The 25,367-nt window shown below is 44.9% G+C and overlaps 1 protein-coding gene and 1 long non-coding RNA gene across 4 annotated transcripts in view; one reads left to right on the forward strand and one right to left on the reverse strand.

Annotated features, from left to right (window-relative positions):
• Nucleotides 1-8,430, forward strand: part of LOC141764263 (uncharacterized) — a 162,445-nt gene extending 154,015 nt beyond the window's left edge. For both annotated transcript variants that reach the window (XR_012593238.1, XR_012593239.1), the window contains one exon: nt 7,623-8,430. This is a non-coding gene — a long non-coding RNA (uncharacterized LOC141764263). The remainder of the gene's footprint in view (nt 1-7,622) is intronic.
• The window catches only part of bnc2 (basonuclin zinc finger protein 2), a 179,452-nt gene that overhangs the window by 68,595 nt on the left and 85,490 nt on the right, over nt 1-25,367 (reverse strand). The gene's annotated exons all lie outside the window — the stretch shown is intronic.

A 25,367-nucleotide genomic window follows, 5' to 3' on the forward strand; every position in this document is an offset into this window, starting at 1 on the left:
TTGCACCGACCAATAGAGAGTATATGCTGTTAATCTTGATCAAAGGTTCTTTCTGTCTTTCGGTGAGTAAAGATAATACTGGTAAAGCCCTTGGATTTAACACACTGAGATCATGAAAGCAAGTGTAATTAACAATTAGATTTGACCAAATTAAGGCAGACTAAAGGAGGCAAAAATCAGCATCAAGGCTGCTCAACAGTATTATGGCCAAAGGTGTGCTTAGTATGTGTTTTTCCCCTTGAAGACATGTTGAAATAAGAGGATTTTGATCAGACAAAGAGTGGAGATTGAGGAAGGTTGCTTGTTCTTATCTTTGAATGGAACAATAACTCAGTATCTCTATATTCTCATTACTGATAATGAATATTCTCATACACTGTTCGTAGCTATACCTACGAAAAAGTAATGCACTGTAATTCGTATACATTCCACGGAATCAATTCATATGTAATCCACGTAAGTGTAAACCAGGATATATAAAGAGCGGAAAAACGCCGCGTAGGGAGGAGGACGGAGTGGATGGATGGGTCAAAGAACACTGTACTTTCACCCAGTAGACCGATTTTAGTACCCCGTGTGGAACCAGAAGTCAACGTTGATTTATTTGTCACTTAACTTCCGTATTTAAGTTACGCCACTTCCGGAGTTATTTTAACCCGAATCACGATCTTTTCCTAAACCTAACTCAGTAGTTTTGCTGCCTAAACCTAACTAAGTAGTTTTATTTTGAAAAGACTGGAGCGGAAATTGAGAAATGCGTCACATGTTCCTGGACAACGCATGAAAAATGAGGGATAACTTTTTGTAAGAAATCATACCAACCATTGTATGAGGATACGTTGTTTTTGATCACACCCATTTCCCTATTTCTGCTTTACACATAAATGCGTCCGCACCGTTGACAAGGCTTTAGCCACTAGGTTTACACACGGCTGTGTTTCCCAGGCTTGGCATTTGAGGTGAGAGAGCCACCTTAACCCCCTTGCACACACATATTATTAGCATTACCATATCTGGGCCTAACTGCAGCTGAGGGGAATAATGTGTGTCAGGAGAGTGTAAAATTAGAACCAAAACCAACACTGCTCTTTAAATCCACTTCCCGAGTCCCCACTTCCTTACTTACAGCCAAGCTTACAATGTCAAACACTAATAAGCCAGCTAATTCAATTAGGGCTCCACTTCTTTGAGATTCCCGAAAAAAGAGACTTCGGGAATAGCTTCCCCTCGCAACTCTACACAGAACTCTTCATGATGAAAAAGTGGCCTTTATTCATAAGCTCCAGCGTACAAGAGAGGGAACTCGCTGCAGAGCTTGTTAGTAAAACACCCTGATCTGAGGCGAGAGATGTGTGACTAAAGCCGGGTCTCTTAAGTGTCTGTCACCCTTATCTAACCCGAGGAGAGCTCTTTGTAGGCTGGTGTTTTCTCTGTCTGTCTCGCTGCGCTGCGCTCCGGAGTGACTGAGGATGAGCCCCGCCGTGTTGCTGCAGGTGACAGGGAGCCCTTTTTGTTGTCAAATCCTGATGGAGCTTCCACATGAAAAACATTTCACTTGAGTTGCTGCCGCCTTCGCTCTCTTCCTTCCTCTCTGTCTCTCTCTGTAGACGTCAAAGGCTACGACTGCAGCAGTGATACAGAAGGAGTCAATCTCTTACTCCTTTCCCCCCCTCACTTTTCTTTTTGTCAGCCTTTTTCTCATACTGCTTCCTACCTCCCTCTTCTATCGTCTCCTTTTCTGACCAGCCTTCTCTTTTCTCTGCTCGTCTAACCCCTCCCTCCCTCCCTCCCTCTGGTTTATAGATCTGAGTTGGGTCTCAGGAGGAAAATACAAGTCAAGCCATTGTCATTTCAAACAGCGTGATAACCAGACACTGGGCTGCCCACTGACAACTCAGGGGAACTGGCCCTGGCTTTGACTGTTAGCTCCTCTCTCTCTCTCTCTCTCTCTCTCTCTCTCTCTTTTTCTTCCTCTCTTCCTCACCTCCTCTCTCTTCTTCCTCCTCCTCCCCCCACAGGAGGCTCGGTAGCTCATTGTTGTTTGTTGCTTGCCGCTGCTGTGTCTTGCGTCTGCTCCTCTCTTCTCTCCTCTCTGTGCCGTGGGGGGCCGGGGGGAATAGTTGTCTTAGTGTGTGTACCAAGGTCAGTGCTCTCCACATGACAGTTCTCTGCCTCTCGACAAGGCGGGAAATCAATACTTTCGGACTTGTGGCGCTGCCCTCGGTGTAACAACAACACTGTCCAGCGCAGAGCGCGGCTCAGGCACCTGACACATCCCCAGCCGCCCCCCCAGGCCTTCGCCAGGGAGCCCCTTCCACTCTTATTCTGACCCCTTCATATTTCCACCAAGGCCCTCTGTTTCACTTTACTACACCTTTTCTCTCTATACTCTTTTTCTCTTCAGGGCCTCCAACCTGCTGTATATCAGATTCCCTGTTTTTTTTTATATTATGCAATGCATGTTTCTATTATGCCTCTGGATGAACTCTTGTTTCTGCTACTGTGTCTTGGAGAGGGATGAGCTGAGAGAGTGTGATCTATGCAGAGACCAGACAGTTGAGAGGAGCTGCTGAGTGAGAGAGCAGCAGAGGATTCATACTGTGACGTGCTCAGACTGGACCTACAAAATTGAGATGGTGGTGTACTGGTATTTGGCTGGACCAAATAGAGGAGTGGGTATGCGGGCTCACCATGGCAGTGAAGATACCCGCAAATCGCCGGGGCTTCGACCTGCTGCTGCTGTTTCCACTGCGATTCCAAGCATGGAAACTGCTTCACCACTCCGGTTCAACGTTTATGATAGGGATGCACCGATGCCGATACTGGATCGCATATCTGGCCGATACAGATTCAAATAGCCGGATCGGATATCGCTGACAATGGGGCCGATCCATTCAACTAAATTTTATGTTTATATACTATTATATTATTCACTGCAATTTTGATTCCTGTTTAAGTTTTGACTAATTTGTTTCTGCATTAACAAGGCCCACACTTGAATTGTAATTCCTGTTCATTTCTAAAAAAAAAATTACCAAGTTGGTGCACGATTTATTATTATAATAATAAAAAACAGTTAACTAAATTTAAATCTATGTATTTATTGATCACATTTTGCTTTACAAAGTTAGGAAAGAAATATTTAAGTCAAGCCTGATGTGGTCCTACACATAAAAGAATGATCCCGGTCACTTCCACACAGTGAGGCATACAGATTATTAATTAAACACTGGTATCGGATCGGTACTCGGTATCGGCCGATACCCAAAGCCCAGGTATCGCTATCGGTATCGGGACTGAAAACGTTGGATAGGTGCATCCCTAGTTTATGAGTAAAGTATTTTTTTCAAAATAGGTAAAAACCAAAAAAACTCTACTAAGGGGGGTAAATCAGAAACGTTGCATGACTCCATCAATCGAAACTCAAGCCAGCTTCCTTTTTCCTCAGATCTACAGGTGCTCCCTGCCACACACACACACACACCACAACCCCCGTCATCCAGTCCAACCAATGCATGAAACGCATCTGAAGCAAGCGTGAGCAGGGGCCTATAAACTGTGAGAGCTCCACATCTTACTGGTGTTAAGGGGAAAGTGTGCATATTGCTTAGTCACAACACATGCAAACAGGAGCCATGGGCGACATATTTAATACAGCATTAAAGCATAACATGCCTCCTTATGCTTTTTCACTGCTGGATAGACTCTCCGAGAGGAAGAGAAAGCACTGGCAGTGCGCCCCACACCGATTGTTAAGCCTCTCTCTTGGCCTGCCTCTAATGACGGGAGAGAGTGTGCGCGAGGCCAATTACGGCTCCCGTCCTTCAGCAGTCAAACAGAGTAAAACTCCCACTCTCGGCCCCCGTGGAGAGGAGCCACAATCGACCCGAGCCCCCGAGTCTCTCCAAAGGGACACATGCAGGCACACACTCTGCAACTGGACGTCCATCAACAGGGCCATCTCCCCTCATCCCCTGGCTTGCTCCCTCGATTCAGCTGGAGTAAGGAAAATGCATCAAATAAAACAGCCACTTTAATGAATTAGATATTGAGCTGTTCATTAAACAAAAAAAAAAATCAAATTCCCTGAAGTCAGCAGGGGATACACAGCACTAGAGTGTAACCTGGGGATGAACACGACTTGTTTAGGAGAGTCATAAAGCACAGGGATCTGATGACTTTACTGAATGTTTGCCAGAAACGTCTAATGTTCAGGTTTTAGGTGACTTGAGTTTGAGAAAAAAACAATGTCTTCTCCTCTTCTATCACCTCTTGCTTGTTGTGCTCCTACTTTCTGGTGGCAAGAGTTTAAACAAATGATGTTTGTTGTATCAGAAAAACAAAGGTCTGTGATTGGAATCGCTGCAGATGAAAACAAAAGGGCTCGGTGACTTCTCAGCTTTACATGAAAAAAACAAAAATCCCTGGCGAGAGTGAAAGTATGCATCTGTGCAGGCAGATATCTGTTTTTATTGGCTGAGAGGCCAGGTAGTACTTAAAACCTTTGTGGCAGCCTCTCCCAACACTGCTGACTACTAGTGTTTCTACATGGACAAGAAACACACTCCTGCTCCCAAACCAGAGGACATTCTGATAGAGAAAAATGAAAGCTCTATCAAATATTCAGCGGTTAGACCAGTCAAACAAATGGCAGCATAGGCCGCTGATAAAGGTGGAAACAAAGGATCTATTTTTTCTCCAGTGGTTTTTTATCTCTGGCAAGCCTTTGCCCCGTTTGATGGAGAGATTTAAAGGAAGCTGTCCTCACTCTCTCCTCCTCCATCTCTGCTTCTCCCTGGATGAATGTGATCTAAACAGCCACATCTCCCTACTGTTTTTTTTTCTTTCTCACAGCGACAGCCTTTCTCATGAATTAAAAGAGGAACCCATTGATTTTCCCATTGCTTAAATTTGCAACTTAATCCCCCAGATATGTCTAGAATGTACTGCTCTGTCGATAGACGGCACCGCCACTGACGAGAGGCAGCGCTGGAGAGAAGGGGAAGAGACGGATGACAAGACAAAGGAGAGGGAGAGAGAGGCTAAAGCTTAGTGGTGAGCGTGGCGGTTTCTGGCTGTGGGTTCAAATTCTACATTATGCCATTTGAAAAATGCATGTTCGCTATTAACACTGACTCAGATGAATTACCACAAACATAACACATCATCTAACTGAGCCACCAGGAGAATAAGAAAGGGGCACAACCCGGCCATCTTGCAGTAACACACCACATCATTATGTTTTTATGGCTAATAAACCAATCACCATTGTACATCTGTACAGTGTAACCAGCCATCCAGCGTGGCCTTCCAGCGATTAAATGTCGTTATATAACGAAAAGCCAACACACTGGAAATAAGTTGTCTGGAACCGAGATGGAAAAAGCACACTTGTCCCCTCTGAGTGAGGGGTTTGAGGAAGTAACGGGATATCACGACCTCTCCCCAGGAGCAAACAAGGCAGAGAGCCCATGCCCTAATTCACAATGAGCACCGTAATGTTCTCGTCTGACTCTTAATGTAGTCTATAAATCTCTGGTACTCTGCTCTACATCAGTGTAATACTTGGTATTAATAGTACAGGGAGTGCGGAGCAGCCTATAGGCCGAGCGTCGCGTTTTATCTCCACACGTTCAAGATCATTATTGAGAAATGTGAGAAACGTGGAATTCTAGGAAGGCATCTGACAGTTTTTTGAGGAATAACCGGACACTATATGGAGTATAACACAGGGTGACCCTTACAGATTTCACCCTCCTACACTTCGTCTCTGGTTGTAAACCCTATCCCATAAGCCTCTGGGGTGGTATGGCTCCTTGCCAGTAGCTGTGCTGTTGTTGGCAATGGATTTCCTTTGTGGCCTCAGTACTTGTGTAGGCCATAACATGATACACACAAAGGCCGACAAGAGTACACCAGTGTTCGCACACACACACACACACACACACACGGTCGGCACATGCTGCGCGCCGTGCACGCACATCAACACACGTAATTATGCACAAAATCGCTATTCTCACCACTCATCCAGAGAAGACCCGCAGCCTCGTAGGAAACAAGGAGGGGGGAAAAAAAGCACAATGTATCCTTGACAGGGTTCATCTGTTTCCAGTTTGGTGCAGATGCTCAGGTTTTATTGCAGCAGTCTAGTATTTCATGGCAGATTTAGCCAGTGGTTTGGTTCCCTACTCGCTACAGCTCTAATGATGGCACATCTCTTGTAAATTGTGGCACACCAGCGTTACAGTTTGTTGCTTGATTCAACCAACTTTTATCACACAGACACATACAGGAGTTTATGCTCTTCTCACTGTGGTGACAAAAAACGTATTCAGTGATATAATGCACATACAGTGGAGAACATGGAGTTAATGTACAGGTCGTGCTTGGACTAGATAATTCACCTGTTTGTTCAAACTATCAGCAGAGCTGCTGCGGCTGCTGAGGCTGAACTTGATATAAAATGGACCACATTTAATGTTCTACTCATTTAGCGGTGAGCTCATAATGTTTTTCAGCCCTCTGGTCCTCGTGTCAACACGTTGGGTCTCCATTTAACCAACCGTTTTTTAGCAAAAGAACATCACGAGGTTTAAGAGTTGTGGTATGAACCCAATAAATGTAAACAATGTGTTCTGAATTTGAACTTTAGTGATTGTTGAGTTTGAACTGTGTAAGTTATTATCACTACTTATCATGTATGTTGTTCTTTATCTTCTTCTGTCTGTTGCCTACTGTGCACTGCCATTCCTGGTGACCAGATGTTGCCACAACAGTTGAACTTAAAATTATGGCTTGTGTAGTCCTTGAATTTATAATACTGTTGCACATGACAATAAATCGCGTTTTATAAAACATGAATTTCAAACTATACATATAAGACATATAAACTACGGACACATTACTTAATTTAGTTTCTCTATAATACACTAATTCAAAATCTTTGCAAAAAATGAAAATAATTTTGATAGTGACACTTTTTTCCAATAAAAAGCAGGGGAACCCCGTTGTTTTCATCACAAACACAAAACATAGACAATGTACTTTCACCCGTCAGCTTCAACACACGCACACATCTATTTCCCCTCTCTGTGTGTCGATGCCAGCAGCGCACGCAGGTGATGCCTCTCCGTCTCGAGACAGAAGTGTAGCGTTGAGTGTCTCTTAACTGGCTCGTTTAGTCCTGATGGCTTAAATGATTTCATCACTATTAATGACAGGGACCGCGGCTCCCCGCGACGCGTTGCCAGATGCTCGGGGACCGCTGAGCTTCCCGCTCTCATCCTCTCGCACCTAGCCGCCTCTCCTCATCCCTCCTTCTGTGCAGTCTAATGATTGTCCTCTACATGCCCCCTACCATCCTATTCTTCCTGTTTTCCTCGGCCGCCGTGGCCTCCTATGGATACTAAAACACGGTGTAGAGACACAATCTTGGCACTCGCATCGAATGAGTCCAGGGTCAGAGTGCTGCAAGGCTGCAACACTGTTAAAAAGTCATCCAACCAGCAAGTAATTGTCATGAATATCTACACCGAGTACTGAGAAGTTCAGTGAAAACAAAATTTCCAAGAACACACACAAACACACTCTCTCTCTCTCTTTCTCTTTCTCTGGGCTATCAGGCGAGCCAACAAATCAGCTATCAGCCCCGTTCCCGAGCCGCTACGGAGGTGAGAGGTCAGATAAAGAAGGTCAGCTGGCGCCGGACCAGACTGCCCTCAGAGGTCTTTCCTCCAAATGGAATCAAAAGCCTTTTGACGGCTGCGAACCATCGCCACACCGAGCCCCTGCCTTCATTAGCTTCCTCACATAATTGGTGAGCTAATTTTGAGACAGATGCACGGCCTTGTCTTGATGCATTGATGTGATTTTCATTCATTTGGATAATGAAAGAATTAAGTACCATTTTGGTCTCTTTTTTCCTCCCTTTTCCCCGTCTCTCCTGTCTTGTTGAGCTCCTCCGTTTCCAGCTAAGTAATGACATTATAATTCTAAATGTGCGAGTGTGTGCGCAGGAAACTACTGCTCTTTTTGTGAATGCAAAAGAGCCTTTGTCTTTCCTGGCATTGTGACTAATACGCTTGGTAAGGGTTACATACACACAAATTGTACAGCCCAAAAATAAATGAGCCCTCAGAACTTAAAAAAAAAAAAAAAAAAGGTCTGCTACACAATCTGAGAATGAATTCTCAAAGTGTACAGTTTGTGCACTGGAGCATATTACAGTAAAATTAGAAATCACTCCTTCAACATGTGTTTTCACTATGTAAAGTGCAGGTACAGTTTCCCCTCCTAGTTGGCCTTTGGATTTAATACAGTAACTGATTGCTACTTTTAAGGACTGCCAAATGTCATGCACTGCTTTTTGTTGCACACAGGCTGTAAGTTTTATTTAATCAGTTCCTTTCACCTTAAATAAAAGAATATTAATACCAGTTTAATAGTACTTATTGTCACAGGTTGTCACTTTGTGTAATAGAGTAAAAGTATACTCTGTGTTGCAGTGAGGCTGGTATACCAGATAGAATAAAACAGCGTGTGTGTGTGTTGTCTTGGATATAACCACGTGTGTTCGCGTGTGTGAGTCCATACATGTGCGTGTGTGTGCAGTATTAATTTCCCAGAGCCTAAACCTTCATTGATTCAGTTGCTCTTGTCTTCCCAAGAAACAGGGCGAGGATTATGCCTTTAAAACGAGCTTTCTCATTGCAGATATTAGGTCATTAATTTCACAGGCTTACATATGAAAATATTGACTCTTCCCAGACACCCCAGTATATCCTCTGCTCCAGCCGCAGCCTTGCATAAATAAATCTTTTCGAGTATGCAACATTGATACGCCATTGATTTATTCGTTTGAGGGGCTAATAAATAAGCAAATGTATTGGATTATGGTTTAATTACTAAAGTTCTTGATTGATTTGTATGGGAAAATGTGAGCATTGTGCGTGCCATATAGCAGAAGCTCCAAGATCTGTTCAAAACTTCAGTGACAAAAATAGAAATCTTGACTTTTGGTCAATTATGTGGAAAACAACACATTGACTTTAAATTTGAAAGGGAACTCCACTTCTCCAAATTGCTTTATTTTACTTTCCACAGCACTTCCTGTTGCTGTTCACCTTCTGAGTTCCACTGAAATGAATAATGTGTCTCATTGAAATATGAACGCAACTGTATGACACAGTTATTCTTGTATCCGTGCTGACTTGTCATTCCCGTAAATTAGATAAGTCTCTGATTCACTGCGTAGACGGGGGGCGGAGGGGGGACCCTGAGACGTACACTAATATTATCCAAGTCACACACACAGACACAAAAGAGGTCTCAGAATGAGACGCAAGAGTCATCCAGTGGGACCGGGTGGGAGATGGGTGCAGCTTTATGTCCCCCACATAGCGGACGAGGGATGGGCAGGCTGCTGGGAAACAAAAGAGCGGGAAAGAGGGAAAGAGAGTGCAAAGGTTGTCGCAGACTAGTCACAGCACAGGAGGAGGGGAAGAGGAGAGGTGGAGGGGAGGGTTACGTTCCAAACCCTCACATCTGTTATTCGTTTGTCCCGAGCTGGGAAGAAAATAGCAGGAAGCGTTCTGGTGGTGGCGGAAGATGAAAAGACAAGAAGATTGAATAAAAAAACATGTGTCGCACATGCACTGCGGCTGATTGGATGTGTCCCACGGATTATCCCCGGGAGGCGCTGCCAGCTTGGAAAACACGCGGAGGCTGCGTACGTACACACACACATATAAGCGAGAAGAAGATTCCCCCTTACTCATAAAGCAGCTTGGCATCCACACCCTTCCTCTGTCTACACGGCACAGTGTCGGAGTCAGATCTACGCCTGTGGCCTCGACACGCTGCCGTCTAACCAAACCTCCCAGTTTTGTTTTGGCCATCATTACACTTACCGCTGCTTCAGCTCCCATTACGCTGCCTACATCAACTCACATCTGGGCTTCTGTGCTAAAACACGCTTTACCCAAAAAACAAAAGCTTGTTTCATTTGTCAGACTAAGTGGCAGTTTTTTTGTTTTTTTTTGCTTTGTTCATTACGGACACACCAGGTGTGTACAACAGACGCAAAAATAGAAACAGATGCAACAGTCATCGAAAGCGCGACATGACAATGCCAAGTGGCGGCCATTAAAAGCTCGTCACTGGCCCACACGGTGGGACCTCCCATCGCTAACGAGCCGAAATGTGGCGGGACACAGACAGGTAGGAGTAATGCCTCCACAATTATGCAAAGTGTGCGAGTCTGCATATGTACGCACATGCATGTGTTTGTGTGTGTGTGTGTGTGTGTGAGTGTGCACGCGTGCCGTGCCACTTAGGTCCCATCCCACAGCTCATTAACAGTAATAAGTGACTGCCGCCACTTCTTTTTTTTGTCAGTGGGGATGCAAGCCAATCAATAGGGTCATTTCACATCATAACGGCTTACCAGAGCACATTATGGCACTTGTTCATGGCTGGGAATGGCTGCCATTAGTGGCATAGCCAGATTAGATAAGGGCTGGGTGGGTGAAGGGTGGGAGGGCGGGAGGGCGGGGGTTGGGGGGGTGCAGATGGAGAGAGAATTAAAGAGGAAGGAGGGAGGTGGATCAATATATGGATAGTTATGGAGATAACATCACAATAGGGTGTCTGGGAAAGATAGCGTATTACAGACTACTGATTTTTTACCTTGTGGAAATGAGGTAAAGGTGTGTGTGTGTGTGTGAAAGAGAGAGAGAGAGAGAGAGAGAGAGAGAGAGGAAGTAGAAGGTGTGTGTTTGCTCAAGCCTTGATGTGTATGAGGTCTATGAATGAGTCCATTGAGTGTGTGTGTGTGTGTGTATGTGTGTGTACAAATTTGAGCATGTGTTATGAGAGAGTATGAATTACAGCGATCTACTCACAAATCTGCACCTCCCTCAGTGTGTGTGTGTGTGTGTTTGTGTGTGTGTATGTGTGTATGTGTGTCTGGCGGCGTGGAGGTGTGTTTGTGCGTGCTTTACTTTGGCATATGCGTGTGCAATCCTGTTTAATTACAGATCAGGCTTTGAGGCAGAGGCAAACAGTGCTATAATTACAGGAAACACCTTCTTTAATATTTTATGGAAACCTACCCTGTGTGTGCGTGTGCGTGTGTGTGTGTGAGTGTGTGTGAGTTGTGAGTTGCACGTATTTATTCAGCGCGAGAGAGAGGAACAGAAGAAGAAAATCAGGAGAGAGAGATATGTATTTGGAGGGCTTGTTCTGAAGGACTTCTGCTTCCTGTCATCCCTCCTTTACTCTTCACAGTCTCTCATTTCAGATTTGTGTTTCCAAATGGCTTCGCTAAACGCCCCCTTTTTCCCCCACTTTTGAACCGCTTGCCTCTCAAATATTTATACTCCCTTTTACAGGGCCAAGAGACAGAAGGGGTGAAGAAAGAGGGAAGAGACTTAGATCTATCTATTAAAGATGAGCAACATCTCAAATGCATAAAGAGGGGTGATGAACACACTTGCTCGGGGATGGCAAGGTGTAAGCCGTGGCTTAATGCTCAATGACACACTGTGAGGAAGGTTTACTTTTTGATTTACTACTAAGAGAGAGGGAACGGGGAAAACAGGATGCGTTTTGAAAGAGAAAAAAAATCGTCAGATGGGAGTAATAGAGCACAAAAAAAAAAAAGATTTTAAATTAGTTCTGCGTCTCTTTTAACTCGGCCGTCTATTATATTTTCCAGTCCCTCCAAAATAAAATAAATAAATGTGTATGAACAGCGCCGGGAGACAGCAACAGCTAGAAGCGTGTTTATCACAACCACAAAAAAAGATCACAATGTCATGTCATCGAGTGGATGCTAATTTATTTATTTGTGTTCTATTTATTTTTTTGAGGAGGCCAGGCAGAGGCCAAGCTGAACACATGTTCCTTCTTAGCCCGCAGTGACACAATTGTACACGAACATAGACACACACACACACACACAATGGCAATATGCTAACACTTTAACACTAAGCCAGTGCCCCCTACAGAGCCTGACACACTAGGGGAGTGGGAGCAGGCTTCACTGGTAGCATGCTTTACTACTCTTTGATATGCGCCAGTCATTAAAAATAGATGGCGAGCAATCATTACAGGCATCGGAATTAATCTAATTAGCCTAGCGCACTAGGCCTCTCTGGTATGGGGGGGGTGAGGGATGGAGGGGGGCATTCTGCAAACAGAGCCACCCGGCCGCAAATACAGTGTAAGCAGAGAGGGCTAGGACGCTACAGGGGCTGTGGTAAAAGGGGGGGGGATAATCCGCCTTGACTTATTAATACGCGCAAACAAGATTTAGCTCCTCAAAGCAAACAAATGAAGCAAGTGCTAAGAGGAACGGGGGGCGAGAAGGGAGGGAGCAACAGAGAGCGACATGGAGAGAGAGTGCAACATCGAGGGAGAGCAAGAGGAGATAAATTATTTAAGCCTGCATGGACTGTATGGAGAGCTGCAGCTACCAGTGGTAAAAAAAAAATGGACTTAGGGCCGGAAAAATGTGTGCTCTTCAGTGCATGGTTGCACCTTTGCAAACAAATTATATAGAAATCTTAGTGTACTTCAAACCTCTTTGGGAGAAGCTTCAGCAAGTCACAGCATGGATCATAATGTGCTGACTAGTAATCTCCTCTCAAACACCACCAACATACAAATGCACACTGCTTTCTTGCTTAAATAGATCACTATAAGAGTCATTGTGGACAGACATGAGTCCTTTATTGACTCTGTAGCCGATGGAGTGCTTAGCCCATGACCCTTCTTGACCCCTGTCATGGTTAATGACTGCTGCAAGGGCGTATGGGTAATAGGTGCTAAGGAGTGGGAAGCAGCCCTACTTCTTTACCTATAGGCTAATAACAGAAAGCTAAGCAGGGGTGGGTCCACACTACCATGATTAAACAACTACTTGCACAACTTCTGGGATCTTCTGCTGTCGTTTTGTTTGCCTAAGGGCGTTCTTAGCAGGCGTTAACACCCAAAATAGAAAGAGTGTTGGAAAAAAAAGGCAGGCTGTGTTGGTGTGGATGTGTTGCTATGGGTACTGGTGAGAAAATTAAATACAATACAGGAAGTCCAGTTTGACTATGAAGGCTTATCACACCGGCTTCGTCCGAAATCACATACTATGCACTACATACCCAATATGTGTAGTATCGTTCAACATACTTTTGTGTGAATAAACAGCAGTATGTATCTTTTCGGATGCACTGAGCAGTAATTTATATCGTCACTTCCTGAGAGCCTCCTTGCCGGTTGGAGACGTGTAACCATGGTAACTCATGCCAACCTCATGTGACCAAAATGACGTTTTCTGAGAATCAAAGTCTGAATTAATTTAAAATATATATTACGCTGAGCAAAGTGAAATCTTATAGTTAAATTGAAGCGTTATTTATGTTACAGAGCTGTCCGTCAACGTCCGTTATGAACGTATATGCTTATGCATAATGTAATATCTCATCGGAAATAGTATGCAATTCACGTACTATTGGTTTGCTATGGTTTCGGACATTAAAATATCTCACATACTGTTTTAGCTTACTAAATAGCATGTTCGTATGGAATTTTGGACGCAACCAGTGACCCCCATTGAAATGAATGAGGAGGATGCATTTTTGACAGGGTGCCTTTGTTGGTCTGAACTCCCGATCTCCATGAAAGTATGCAGCATTATTTTTACTAGTTTGGACTCTCCCTTACCCTACTTGAATTTTATTCTGGACTTTTTACTATTAAATTGTTTGCAAAGTGTAATCTGTATTCCCCTGGACACGACGAGCAGAGGTGGCGGCGGCGGTGGTTACGTGCTCAAGCTCGACACAGTGCCAAACTCTCCTCTCAGCAGGTTTGTTGGCCATTCTTTCATCCCAGCTTCTCTAATGCTAGCAGACGGTCATTACCATCTCTTTGATAGTAGGGGTCCCAGCTGTGTTCAGGGGTCTAATACCCCTCAACCTCTGTCCCAGTGTGCCCCTCCCTCCTTCTCTCCTCCATCCATCCCTCCGTCACTCCCTCACACAGCAAGTCTGGAGGTGCATCTGAATAAAACCCACAGGAGAGAGGTGAGAAGGGAGGAAAGAGAGAGAAAAGAAGAGAGAGGGAAAGCTAATACCAAATCTCAGATGACCAAACCAAACGAAAGTCTATCAGAAGCCAGCTCAGCAAACACAACTGCCATACTGATGAGGAGGGAGCAGAGCAGGGAGGGAACGAGGCGAGGACGGAGGACGAAAGCTTAGTTTACACATCACTTCAGGGGAAACTGTGTCTGTGCAGCTGCAGTATCATTATCTTCACAATATCTTCATCCATATCTGCAAAATCAAATATCTCACAGACGCAAATGGTGACTAGCACTGAAGGTGGTTACTATGTGAAACCAGGTGCTGATTTAGCTATCGTAACCTGAATTTGAGGAACTATAAATGAATCAGAAATGTTAAGAATCTGCAGGCCTTGTACCTGTTAACAAAGTGGACAGATCCCAAAGATAAAACTGCCTTATACTTGCAATCCTAAATACCTAAAATGTAGCAATAAGGCCTGTAAAAAACACGGTGTCTGGTAGATTTAAATTGATTTTGATTGATTTGTATGAGTGACAAATGGGCTCTGTGTATAAGTTGTGCAGTTGTGTGTTTGTCTGTTAAACATGCAAAGAAATAAAGACATTTAGGAGACATAAAAAACTGTACTGAGGAGGAAAGATAGAGACAAAGACAGACGGAGAGAGGCACATCTATCTGTTTATGTTTGACTAGATGGTATCACAGAGCGGTCAAGTGTAGTATATTTTTCAAAATGAAAGCTCTTTTTGCTGTCGTCATTATTTATCGCACCGTACACACACAGACGCACACAAATGGAAGGAGAATTAAAAGAACTGTAGGTGAACTGTAACTGTAGGTGCCATGCGGAAAGACACAAGCCAGAGAAAAAACCGAGAGACAATTTCACCGGCACCTCACTCGCACGAAGGACATAATAGCGCTGAAAGCCAAACGACTCAATGAAACAGGAAAAGTGTATTTCTTGGAATCCACTTATGCTCAAATTGCAGTGACATTCTTGGCAGCGCTCGCAGCACACACATATAGACATACAATGCACTGTAGCGAGAAGAACTTTTGGGACACTTATCAGGGCTATGACATGAAAGACCCAACTATTAATATGCAAAAAGGGGAAAATCACAGGAAGGAATCAAATCAAACAAAGATTAGAAGAAAAAAGATCTTGGCAGCATTTAAATCCAACTTCTTTTTTTTTCTTTCTTCCTCTCCCTCCTACCCTCCGTCACCAGGTTAAGTTACAGACATGAGGCGAAGGAATGAGGGAGGCAGAGTGGTAACATACGGTACCATGAGGAGCGAGACGCCGGCCCTCCCTGACATGGCGTGCACCGAGCAAGAACCCAACCCGGCCCCCACAGGCAAGCGCACACAAACACACACACACACGCTATTTGGACAGCATACTGTACATATACAGAAATGCGAGCAGATGATATGTGTGTTATCCACACACACATACACACACAGTCTTCGCTTCACTCCCCCCTTGCTTCACTTCCTCCCTCCCTGTGCGGCTCGCTCTGCATGTGTCCTGTCATATCTCCTTCAGCCCATAATTGTCCCAACTTATGGTGCTTCTTCCTGCAAGCCACAGTTTAGGGGAAGTGAAATCCTTCTAAGTGACTGTCACAATGCATCAGCCTCAGGCGAGGGACGCACACCCTCCCTTCCTCCTCCTCCCTCCTTCAGTCCCCCGGCTGCGTCCCCCCCGCCCTGCCATCCCCGCTCACTATCCCTCACTTTAAGTGTTTTTCTTGCTGAGATGCTCCACTTGTGCTTTCACTCCGTTTCTCTTCGTCACCCTGTCTCCCAACACACTCCACTTCCTCCCTCTCTCTCTTTTTCCCCTCTCTGTGTCCCCTGCCTGCATCTGTAACCTGAAGGGAGAGCTGTAGTCACAACATCACACTACCGTTAGGCCCTGCCTGTGACCTGCTCTCCGCTCAATCCTTGTTCCCCCCGTCTACACCGCCCAGGAGAAGCAGATGTTGAGTTTGCTTCTACTTCCCGTTTCCTTTGAAGCGACGGTCACTCCTTGACACACTTTCACACACACACACACATCAAGAGAGGAGCTAAAGGAGATGAGTGTGTGTCCTCTGGACAGCCGGCGTGACCTATGTCGTGACCCCGGCATGTCACAACCCTGTGATGCATGTGTCACTTCTTCTCTGCCTCTGACCTTGGTGCTCACGTCTCTGTCACCCAGGACACACACACACACCCTTGTTTCTCTTGTTGCGCCTCACTACACACAAAAACAATGACTGGTCTTTCCTGTCAACCAGATATATAGTACTTCCTATTCCAAGTTTTTTTTTTTTTAAGGCAGCTGTTTTAGATATGTGGACCTAACCATTATTTCTGTTATCAATTAATCTGCTGATTACTTTCTCTATTCAGCCATTAATCATTCGATCTATAAAAAGTCTTATTTTGTCCGACCAACCATCCAAAACACAAAAATAATGTGACTCTGTGTCTACACAAAGACTTTTTTTTGGCATTTATGCTTTAAAAATGACTTAAACAATTATTCCGTCATCAAAATAGTAAGGATGCAAAACCGGACAAAAAGTGAACCGTTCAATGACTGTACAAACCGAACCATGGGCTTGTTGAACTGTTGAACCACTAGTAAATACAGACCTGCTAATTATTTTAATGAGTTGCCAGAGACATACTGTAGAAGAGGCAATTATCTGAACATAGGTCTACTTGGCCATTAAGTAACCTGCCTTATTTCATGTATAAAATCTGTGTTTTGGCTCCATATAATAATAATAATATCATTCATTACTATAATATAGAAATATAATTCATTACTACCAATCAATCAATCAATCAATCAATCAATCAGTCTATCTATTTATATATTATGGAGTTCAAACACATTAGAAATGGTTATGTTTTTCTTCTCCCTAATGTGCAAAACAAACCAAACCGTGGGCTTGTTGAACCGTTGCGCCACTACAAAATAGTTGCCGAATCATTTTCTACGAACCATTTTAGCTCTAATGTGGACATAATGGACTCCAAGCAGAACAAGAAATATATATATATAAAGATTACAATAAAATAAAAATGCCAGATGTCCCTCTGACTGTCGGGGACAAGGGGGGCAAACTAAATGAAGCAAACACAAGAAAAGCAAACAGCTGAAAAACAGCGATGTGGTTTAAACTAGGGAGGAGATATGTGCTTATTTTGGGCCACAATTATGCGTGTATGTGTGCACCCGTGGGTGCTGTATGCGTGTTTGGGTGCTTTTTCCTCTTAGGTGTTTTTCTATTAGCCCTGTCAGGGCCGGGATCGGTGCTTTATTGAGCATTTTATTGGAGCTGTGGACAGATCAGTCGCCCATCAACCTTTCATCGACCAATCATGTGCAGTGAGGGGAGGGACCTGGGAGGTCTGGCAGAGACGGACACTCGGCAGGGGAGGAGGTTTGGGAGTCGGGTGGTCACTCACTCATCACTTGGATGCAGTCCGGCACTCAGTGTGTATATGTCTATGTGTGTGTGTGTGTGTGTGTGTGTGTGTGTGTGGGACAAGAAGAGGGTCAGTCACTGGTCACCAGATGGTAACTGTTTGGGCTGGACCACAGCAAGCTAGAAAGAGGGGGACAATCTCTTTACTCTCCTTCCTCTCGTTCTCTCTTCCTCACACGCTCACACACATACAACAAACCATGAGAGTGATGGGTGATAATGGAGCAGACACTAACAAATGTGCACCTCTTGGCTAGGGGCCTTGACTCGGACTCAGGAAGCCAGACAGTCTGTCCAAGTCATAAGCCCAAGCACAACACACGGCTACACACTCAGCAGACAGAGGGACCAGTGACCCTTTACTGTACGTTGCTCAGTTTCCAGAAGCACTCATTTGTTGTTAAATGACATTTACACCAGTGGAATTCGCTGCGGTTAACTTGTAGATGTATAAGCCATCGCTTTGCGCTACAGGAGTCGGGTGAGTTTTAAATACAGCGAGCCAAGCAGGACCTTGTCACTGTGTGTGGCCTTACAATGTGCAGGCTACTGCTGCTCTGGATATTAGTTCGTCTGTATGTCTGGCTATTAAATACCAATCCCCAGCCACACACACACACACACACCACTTCCCTTCCAGTCTCAAAGTCAGGGACATAACAGTTTTGGCTGGCAGTGTTGTGTGGGCCACAAGAAGGAGGAGAGAAAAACCAACTGCTCTTTTAGGTGAAACCTTCCAGCTGGAGACAGAAGAGGAGGGGGGGAATAGAAACAGGCATTTGCCAGGACAACCAAGAAGAGCAAAGCTGCTTGAAGGAGCGCTTGTGACCGAGCAAGAGGTGTGTTGTCGGGTAAAGGAGTCAATCATAAAGAGAGAGGAGGCGAGAAAGAACAAAATGAAGCAGAAAGAGAGGAAAAATCCGTCTTTGAGCAACAAGGAGGGAGTGAAAGTGTGCGAGGAGGAGAAGTTAAGAGAGCGAAATTGTAAAATACAGAAAAAAAAGGAAAGAAAGAAAGAAAGTAGAGAAGCGCGAGCAGCTGGACTCTTCCTGCTAATTCAGCACTTTAACAAATCAATGCCACTTGAGGAGTACAATCCGCACCCTGAGCTCAGCGAGACGCATCAGTGAGACTGTAGGCGTGTTTGTGTGTGTGTACGTGTGTGTATGTGTGTGTGTGTGCCTGGAGGGTTGATGATGTTGGTGTGGGGTCATCCACAGTAGTCCACATTATGGTCCAGTAATGTGTTAATTTATAACTCTATCACCCCAGACGCCTGCATTATCCATCTGTGTCACACGCTAGGCCTACTATATCTATCATCCAGAGGGGAAAAATGGCCAGTCCAGAGAGATTAAGCCACCGGTCGCACAATTTCTTCTTTTTTTCCCTTCTTTCTTTTCCCTTTAGCCTTATCTATTGCATCCTTCCACGCCCCTCTCCCTTTATCCTCAGCTCCCCAGGTCAGGGTGATCAATTAGGTCTTGACAGACTTCTCAGTGCTGGCTGACCACTGGAGCTCCAGAGGCCCTGCAGACATCACTATCTACCCAGAGACGAAGCACTTATACTGGGCTTTAACACCCTCTCTCTCCCCTCCCTTGGCCCTGGAGGCCTGTACGGATGGCTGTTTGGATATCAGTGATCAGAGATTGAATTACACTTCGCCGTGACCTTTGTGAACTCCAAACGTGTCATCACTTAACGGCAGATTGACAAAAAAGATTGTGATAACAAAGAATGTAAATTTGTGTGTTAGCTGAGAGGACAAAAAATGATCTATCTATTTGAAAAGACCCTTGACGCGTATAAGTCAGTGACACATAACCCAGACTGTCATAACACCGCAGGAGCTGTAATTTTAAGGTTTCCACCACCGCCTCCGGGCAATAATGTTGATATTTCCATAAAATATTACGGAGCAGGAAAGTATACTTTCCTCCTGTTGACGCAGTGTATTACGGTTGTCAAAACATGCAAACAACATGCTGTATTTCTCGAGTAAACATGGCTCTGCGTGTGTGTTTGTGCGGGTGGCTCATGCTCTCTTTGTCAGTACCAGCAGGCACTAATAACACACAGGGGGAAATGATCAATACTCACCCTCTCTATTCAATTTCACAACATCACTACTATCACCGGACACACACAAACACTCAAACACACGAACTCGGGCACACATGTTGACGTACAATACACCGACGTGAATGTAAAACAACGAGACTTTGACTGCATGTAGCCAGAGGGCTGGCTAAAGCAGGAGAATTGGCTTTTGGTGTGTGAATGCGAGCGATTGCATTAATATTTATTTTGTTAGAAATACTCCCCTCTATCCTAGGAGAGAGGTAGTGAACATGAGATACAGAAGCTAAAGGAGGGGTGGTGGTGGTGGTGGGGTGGGGGGGTTGATAGGAAAGACAAGCAGGCAATTCCACCTTTAAAGAGTGCAACAGTCATCACGAGAGGAGAAAGGGAATCTGCCCATTAAGACTAAGTGGATGTCTATTAGATCATGGAGGTAAGGAGGTGGGCATTTACCATCAGTCCAACTCACAAACAACCTTGTCTGCCCCTGGACCATGCCAACGGCTGGGAGTGTAATGCACAGCCATCGCGTTGACATCACTTAAAGTTTCTCATAAAGTTAATAGAGCTTCTTTTTTTTAAATAAATGGCTCTCTTAAAAAAAATAATTCTCATTCTCTATTTAAAACTATTTACTGTGCGAGTGTCTGCCAGGGACGTCACCTCTGCGAAAATGAAGGCAATTAAAAGACTATCAAAGTCGCCGCCCAGTCCTGTGAGATCAAACAAACCCTGTGCCCTCTTTCTACTTCACTGTCCCCTTTACTCTCCCCCTTCTTCCCCAGTGTAAAACCCCCCATTCTTATCACTGCGGTACAGTTAATCCTCCCGCTCTCCTCCTCCTCCTACCATCGCGGCGTCCCTCAGGGAAAACGCGGGAGGCTAAAAGGAGGGGAGCACATTTGCCACTTGCCTGCGACACATAATACGGAGCAGGCAATCAACTTTGGCTTGACATGTATTTGCTCATCTCTGGGACACACACACACACACACACACACACACTCCCCCCCCACCACTGCTGGGAAATTGAAGGGTGAGGGTGGGGGGGGTTGGGAGGTAGAGAGGGAGGGAGGGAGGAAGGGGGGAGCCTAAATTAACACTTGACATTCAATACGGTCAGGTCCTTAATTGGCCGGGGCCTTCCTGAGAAGGCAATTTTCTATTCCCCAAACTGCCCCCGCACTGCGCCATGTGCCAGTGTCATCTGTGTATCTACGTGTCTGTGTGTGTGTGTGTGTGTGTGTGTGTGTGTGTGTGTGTGTGTGTGTGTGTGTGTGTGTGTGAGAGTGTGTGAGGAAAAGAAAAATTGCATCTGTGTGTAAGTATGTGCCAGAGAAAAACTGAGACAATGAGTGTATGCATATATCTGTGTGTGGCTGTGTGTGTGTGTGTGTGTGTGTTGAGCCCGGGCCCTGTCCTGAGAGAGGCCCTCTGGTCCCTTCCCTCTCTCTAATGAGGCTGGATGAATTAGCGCTACGTGACATGATTTGAACAGCGGTGCCCCCCCCCCCCCTCTCACCCTCCTCTTTGTCCTCATCTTTTTTTTTCTTAAACCAGTGACAGGCATCTGGTGGCCGAAAAAATGCCAGGAGCAACCCCGCGGCTCTCGCCTTTGTGCGTGCTGCTGCTGCTGCTTTATGCCACGCATATACACACCTAGACGTTACACACACACACACACACAATGAAACACTTTCGTCTTCCTCCCGTTCCTTTTCCACTCACGCAGACTCACTTGCACTTCCCCGCGGATCCAGTTACAGTTGATGTTATTACAGCTTTCAACCTGAGAGGTATTAGGCTTCCTTTAACAGATCTGACAGCATTTACAACACAGGCAAGTCGACGCCTCTAATCGCCTCTGTGACTTCAGCCTATTACCAATTGATCTCAAAGAGAGCCTCCTCCTCACCTTCTGACTGATGCACAAGCTGCCGGCTCCTTTTCCTCTTCTTTGTCATAATGCGCTATCTTTCTTTGCTGCTACATCCTGTAAACTCTTTAAGTGCTCTCATTTCACCTTCTCACCGCCATAAATCTCATAGCCGTTTGCTTTTGATATTTGTATTATTTATGTCATTGAGTTATATCTGGTCGCCCATTGATTGGGCTCACCTTTGCCCTCCTGAGGCCCCGTTTTAGCCACAACCAGGATGCTAAATTTATCAGCTTTATGGCGGTGCAGAAAAGTAGCAGTAAATCTGGGTGATAAATCCCTTGTTGCCACCCTTTACAAATCTAAACTGATCAACAAACTGTGAAGTAATGGCCTGGATAAAGGAAACAAAAGCTTGTAGCAGATTTTTTTTTTTGATTTTGTTTTGTATTTGGAGGAAACATATCAAATGGATTAAATGCCATGAAATATTAAATGCCAGTCAGAGTCACACACATCATGCAGCGAACGGTGCTCCAACAAAGCACTTATCGCTGAGTGCGTTTCCCGACAATGGAAGAGGCAGCTCAGGCCATTTACAGGGAAAACATCAACATAGAGAAAACAAGTATATACATGTGTGTGTGTGCCTGCATGCATGTGTGTTGTCAACAACACAAAATACGTCTCTTAACACACACACACACTGAAAAACAGCTTTTTTCTCTACAAGAATTCTCACTTTGTCCCGTTCTAAACAACCGAAGCCGTCACTTCAATCGCACAATGAGTGTCACAAGAGGTGGACGGCCAACAATGCGTGGTGTCAGAGGTCACGCTCGGTAGCCTCCCACCCCTGGCTGGTTGCCGCGGATACAGGGTCAGACCAATTGATGTGTATCACAGTAGGCTAATTAGATCATTTGTGACTTAATTGACATTATAGATTGTTAGAAAGTGAAGCTGCTCAATATGTGATCGGCTCGCATGCAGAGAACAGGTATATGCTCAGTGACAACACACACAACGTCTCTCCCATCCAGCCCACACACACACACTGAGGTATTTCATAGCACTGCGTATATATACACACATAACACACACTCACAAAAACAAAAAGCCACCCAGAGTCTCAGTTTGCCAGAAAAAAACACGAGCTGTGGGATGCCAAGGCAGCTGCATTTAACAGTGGCCATTAAATGTTATTAATCCAACAGCGCAAACATCTTTACAAAGTCAGCAGAGAGCACAAACAAACGCTTACACATGTTGCTTTAACACTTTGTTCACAACAAAAAGTAGCTAATGAGTTTGGACTCAAGCTTTTTCAGAGGGTTAAAATGACAACATAGTTAGGAAGCAATTTACACATAAAGAAGTATAAAGAAAGGACATAATAGGAGTGTGTGAACGCAGGTATCTGTGCCTGTAGGACTGAATATCTTTGTGTGTGTGTGTGTGTGTGTGTGTGTGTGTGTGTGTACGTTGGCTACAAGCCTACCACAGCCTGTACCACTAGCCTCCCTTCTCCAGAACCTCCCTAAAATCCTCCCTGGGCCTCTAGCAATCAAATCTCCACGGTAAGCTGGAGACAGAACAGAACAGAGCGGAGAGATAGACGGAAAACATGGGAGCGAAAAAGACTGAGAGAAATAAATGAAACAGAAAATAGTGGGGGGAAAGCCTCTCTCGCCCTCACACACACACACACACACACATAAGCCACAGAGTTCAACTTATTCATTAAGAGATGTAACATTTATTCTTGCCTGTGTGAGTTCTCCTCACCTCACATGTGAACTGCAGACATGAAAATCACTGTTACCCGTTGGAAAACCATTTTCTTTGCAACAACAACTTTGGTAATTTGCCAGCACATCGAAAATGTACAGTACAAACACACACACACACACACGCAGTCCGTGCCGGATTAGCAGGGGAAAGAGATGGAGTCAACTGTGAGCCCTGAACAAAATTACCATAATTATCCATAACCATAAATAAGCCTGATGATGATGATGGTTTTAACAATAATAATAGCAATTCACCCTGAGTGCTTTTTCAAATAACAGTGACAGCATTAGCCACACCGCCAACAGAAAAATGAAAGGCTCGGTGCCTTGAGAGCTCTTCTTCTTCGCCACTGCCACTGCTGATGGGGCAAATTGGCAGGCAGAGCGAGCAGACAGGGGTCCTTAAGACGGATGTAAAAATAGTAGGCTTGTCGATTTGCCCGTTTGCGCTGGCGTGGCTCCAAGAAAAACAAAATAACAGGAGTTGAGGAATAACAGGAAAAGGGAGAAGCCGCGGTGAAAGTATGCCCAAGTTCCTGTCACTTAGCGCAGGTCACACCTAATGTCACCTTCCTCTGGACGCAGGACGGGAAAGAACAGCCTCGCACAACAATGTCTCTGCCATATGGTCATGTCTTAAAATACTACGTTTCCTCTGACTCTCTCCTTCTCTTTGCACTTAAGTCAATTATGTGTGATGATCCTCTCTGCCGGTGGCGATCTCTGGGTCGCCAAAGCCAACATGGGTCCCTCCCAGCTCTCAACACCCCCGTGACCCCTGGCACTGCCACTTCACACACACACATAGAGAGAGGACACAATTATACTTCAGCCCTTTCATAACTGCCTGGACCTTGGTGACAGCTGCTGCATTCCTGCTGTGTCAGTGTGTGTGTGTGTGTGTGTGTGTGTGTGTGTGTGTGTGTGTGTGTGTGTGTGTGTGTGTGTGTGCGTGTGCGTGTGTGTGTGTGTTGCTGCCCTGGCTCTGTGCTTATGTCCCCCTCATTAGCCAGTGGCGGGGTGGTGACATCCTGAGCGACTGGCCCTTCAAACGCACACTTCCTTTTCACACCGGCGACTTCTCCCCACTGCAGGAAACTAGCCAAAGACAAATAACCAACTGCCTTCTTTTGAAAGAAGAAATGTAGAAAATGAAACAGCCATCAGCAGGAAAAACAAAAAGTAGTGGGAGAAAATATATATATATATATTTGATCAAAGTAAAAAATATCCAATGAACCTGCAAAAAATATATATATATATATGTAAAAATAGGAAGAGAAAATGTACACTTTTCCACACAATTAATATGTATTTCTTCTAATTGCAATATTAAACATAATTTTCTCAGAGCAGTGAGGGTGTAATCCCATGCCACACACATGGCTGACTTCACTAAACCCCATATTCAACTGCTGCACTGAACACTACATTCATTCCAAACTAATCAAACCAACACAACAGCCTAAAATCACCCGTAAATCTCCTTAATGTTACATTTCTATTCAGATTACTGCAACTTTATTGATTATTTTGTAGAAAGCAGCTCACATAATAACAGTAAATAAACAGCATAAGGAAATAAATATTGTATTTCTTTCCCTTTTACGTGCACAAGCCCACACAGGACTAAAAGAAGTCCCTGGGAAAGACTCAGCTCTAGTAGATTTCACCACTCAGCCCTCTGATAAGAGCAGAGCAGATGGCTTTGCATTTCTAGCGTTCCTCAACACACAGAACGCTGCCCTGCCAGACATATGATAAAGAACGCCTTTTGACTTCCACGATAGCGTCTCTACGTTCTGTATCCTCCCCATTATTCGGGCATTCACCATGGCGGTGAGGCGGCCGTGTCCTCAGGAAAAACAGGAAACAGCTGACATAGAACCCGTGAGTGATGCTCACATGATGCTTATTGATCGCTGGTTGCCCCGGGTCTCGCACACAGATTCAGGGTCGGTGCTTACCCATAACGCTGGTCCTGCAGGGCATTACTGCACGGCTACAGAGGTTACTGGATGACCCGGGA

The sequence above is a fragment of the Sebastes fasciatus genome, chromosome 3 (assembly GCF_043250625.1).
Source record: "Sebastes fasciatus isolate fSebFas1 chromosome 3, fSebFas1.pri, whole genome shotgun sequence".
Taxonomy (NCBI): Eukaryota; Metazoa; Chordata; class Actinopteri; order Perciformes; family Sebastidae; genus Sebastes; species Sebastes fasciatus.